The sequence below is a fragment of the Cebus imitator genome, unplaced genomic scaffold (assembly GCF_001604975.1).
Source record: "Cebus imitator isolate Cc_AM_T3 unplaced genomic scaffold, Cebus_imitator-1.0 Scaffold366, whole genome shotgun sequence".
Taxonomy (NCBI): domain Eukaryota; kingdom Metazoa; phylum Chordata; class Mammalia; order Primates; family Cebidae; genus Cebus; species Cebus imitator.
The window spans coordinates 1,985,520-1,989,576 of record NW_016107681.1 but is presented as its reverse complement, the minus strand read 5'-3'; positions in this window follow the sequence as shown (position 1 = coordinate 1,989,576).

Sequence of the window (4,057 nt, the reverse complement as noted above, 5' to 3'; positions counted from 1 at the left end):
ATGGGCGACTTCCCGTGGCTCCAATCGCCAGCCAAAAGGGCCCCCGGACCGGAGAACCGCGGCTCCGGGGCGCCGACAAAGCAGCCACGCGGGGCAAAGCAGTGGCGCCGGCCGTCACAGCCACGCTGGCCGCGCTGGCGACCGTGGAGCTCCTCCGCCTGGGAATTTCCTAGTCTGTGGGCAATAAAAACGCGGCGTCCACTCACCCTCTGCACTTTCACTGGGAGCTGCAATCCTGAGCTGTTCCTAAACGGCCATCTTGGATCGACCTCATAATGTTTTAAGAAAGTTTACGAATTTGTGTTGGGCCGCATTCAAAGCTGTCCTGCCACGGACCACGGGTTGGACAAGCACAGGCTTGTTTTTTTTTTTGTGGTTCTCCAACTTCGGTGTGCATCAGAATCCCCTGGAGGGCTTGTTAATACACAGATTACTGGGCCCCACCTGCAAAGTATCTGATTTAGCAGATTTGAAGTGAGTCCCAAGAATCTGTACTTTAACAAGTTCTTAAGGAATGCTGATGTTGCTGGTCCAGGGACCACCTTTTCAGATCACTGGTCTGAGGCAATTCTAAAGGCTTATATGAAGGGTTTTCATCCCTGTATCCATAAAGTATCACTATAAAGTATATGACACAAGCCAGATTGTGTGACTATTGCTCTGTCTTTGGAGTCACCGAGGCCTGGGTTTCATCCCTCCTCTACTGTAAAACAGTTATCTAAACCTGCCCTTCTCATCCATAAAATGGGAATAATAATGCCCATCTCATAGAGTTGTTGAGAGGATTAAATGCAGTAACATATATAATAGTATTTGGCTTAGAGCAAATGCTAAACAAATATTAGTCCCCTTTTATTTGTTCAATTGTTTTTAACACTGTATATTTTTTCTTTAGCCCTTTGTAAAAATTTATATCCCATCATCAGAAAGATATTGAGCAGAATATTTGGTATAAAAAAAGTACGAGGAATGAGCTTGTCTTCTGAAATTGGCAGAGCCCAGCAGCCAACACTTCATTTAGCCATTTCTATCTAGGAGCTGGTTTGTAAATACACAACTCAGGGGAGTGACTTGGTTCATTACCAAATGGAATCATGGAGGCCAAAAAGTCTGAAAATCCAATCAAGGTGACTAAACTCTGCTTAGAAAGGCATCAAAGGAATATATATTTATGTGAAATAAATCAGGGCATTTAGTAATTTCTGGACTTGAGGTCTATCTGGCAAAAGAGGAGAAAGATTAGGAAGAACTCATCAGGGTTTATTATCCATCTTTGTCTGAAAATAGGACTGCTTAAAAGAAGAAGTTTTCACTCTCTTCTTAAGGCAGCAGTTCTCAAAAGTTTTGGTCTCAGAGACTCTTTATGCTCTTATAAATCATGAAGATCTTGAAAAGCTTTTATGTGGGATATATCGTTATATGCCACACTAGAAAGTAAAACTGAGAAATTTTAGAAATATTGACTTATTGATTCATTTAATATATCATATTACAGGTTAACATAGTAACATATTTTTAGGAGAAATAACTATATTTTCCACAACAAAATAAAGTTCATCAATAGAGTGGCCGACCTTGTTTGATATCTCACCTTACATTATCCGTTGTTGGAAAAAAGGACTATTTTAATAGTCTTTTCAGCTAATTGTGAATATCCTTTGGTGTTACACTAAAACTCCACAACTGATTATAACTCCTTCAAGATTAGTTGCAATGTAAAATCTGAAACCCTTTCAATTAACTTTTCTACACCATTATACTCAATTTCATGTCTATCTTGCCCTTTGAATGGACCTTTTACCCACACATGATTCCACATTGATCATCTGGAAAATATTAGTTCACTGAGCTGTACAGATCTTCCAAGTAACGGCACATTTTATTATGTAAAATCTGAAAATCATATTTGTTAATATCATTGCTGATCTCATAAGAAAATTTTTTAAGCATTGAGAAGTAGATACACATTTCACACAATTCTAGTATTCTCTTCAAAGTTCAAATTTTATCTTTGACAAGAAATAATGCTAAATGCTTCCCTTAAAGTGACAGGTACACTTTGTTCATTTTCAAGATGTCTGCCAAATATCCAAGTCTGAATGACCATTTTGTCACTTGCTTTTTTTCCCAAGTAAAACTGGTGTCCCATGTAAAACATGGCTAGCTAAATGCACAACTGAAAGAATTGCACAAGTGATTTTCTTCAAGACAACCGTCATACTTCATTATGCCACAGCAGGACCTAACGCTCACCTCCCATTTCATCACACAGAATGTTAAAAAGATGTATTCTCGAGGGCTGAAATTTAATATTAACAATTTTTACTGCTTCATTAAGGAGTTTCTTTTTTTGATACAGAGTCTCGCTCTGTCACCCAGGCTGGAGGGCAGTGGTGTGATCTCGGCTCACTGCAACCTCTGTCTCCCGGGTTCAAGTGATTCTCATGCCACAGCCTCCTGAGTAGCTGGGTTTACAGGCACGCCACCATGCATGGCTAATTTTTGTACTTTTAGCAGAGAACAGTTTTCACCATGTTGGCCACGCTGGTCTTGAACTCCTAGGCTCAAGTGATCGGACTGCTTTGGCTTCCCAAAGTGCTGGGATTACATGTATGAGCCACTGCTCCTGGCCATCAGTGACATTCTTAAGTGAACCTGGCTTTTTTGTTAATTGCCTCTGTGTGACAGTGAATAATAGAATGATGTTTGGTTCTACTGCTTTGATTTGTGCTAAGGCGTCAGCAATTTTTCTCACCATTCCTTTTGCATCATCTGCTGATGCTGCTGGTCTAAGGACCACCCTTTGTAAAGCATGGCCCTATACTGCCTTCAGGGATCCAAGAGAGGCCAAGAAGGCAGAACTCTGGAACAATCATTTTGATTAAACGAGAACAACTGACCCCATTATGATATTTTTTGTTGTTTGTTTGTTTGAGACAGAGTCTCGCTCTGTTGCCCAGACAGGAGTGTAGCGGCCTGATCTTGGCTCACTACAATGTCTGCCTCCTTGGTTCAAGCGATTCTCCTGCCTCAGCCTCCCGAGTAGCTGAGATTACAGGCGCTTGCCACCATGCCCAGCTAATTTTTGTAATTTTAGTAGAGACAGGGTTTCACCATGTTGGCCAGGCTGGTCTCAAACTTCTGACCTAAAGTAATCCTCCCGCCTCCGTCTCCTAAAGTGCTGGGATTACAAGCGTGAGCCACCAGGCCAATCTCTCATTCTGATTTTATCTGTAGTATTTATTAGCATTCCCCCAAAAAGATTCTGGTGGAAAATAAAAAGTTTATGATTTATTATTATGAAAGAAGTCTTGGCTGTACTATGAATACAACTCATATTGAAGTTTTTTTCTTTTTAAATTCTATGCATAAAAAGTTGTCTAGTTTTAGACCCTCAAGTGTGTTTCAGGCATTGTGTTAGGTTCCGGGGTACAGTAATTGACAAGAAAGACATGATTCCTGCCCTCATGGTGCTTATAGTTTAGTAGGGGACACTGACAACCACATGTAAATAGATACTGTGATAACAGCTGTGTGGGAAACAAATAGGATGCTGTAATAGAAAATAAAGGGATGAAAAGAAGGATACATATTTGGGCTGATAGTTCTCAAACTTTAATGGGTATCAGAATTGCCTGGAGAGCTAATAAAGAACACAGTCCTGGCTTAATCAAAGTAAGGAAGGCCTGGGCCTCTATATTTTTGCCAAATGATTTTCCAAATTTCAAGTAGTACTGCTTTAAATATAGTTTCCAGAGCATGCCTCTCAAAGAAGGTGACCATAAACTGAGTTCTGGCTGATGAGAATTGGGAAAAACAGGCTTTTCACTGGATTTGGATCAAATTTGTCTGAGGTGCTGCCAGTGTTTCAGCTGTAGGGCTGAGAAGTTCATTTATAGCTTAAGTGAGCCCATCCAATTTCTTATTACAAATATATTTGATAACTTAAGTGAACAACTAGAGGGGTTCCTATAACAAAGGTATTTTATGAGCAGGAGTGGTTATACTAGACATTTTGTATTTAGTAGCCATGTCATGAAATATCTCTCTGAAAGAC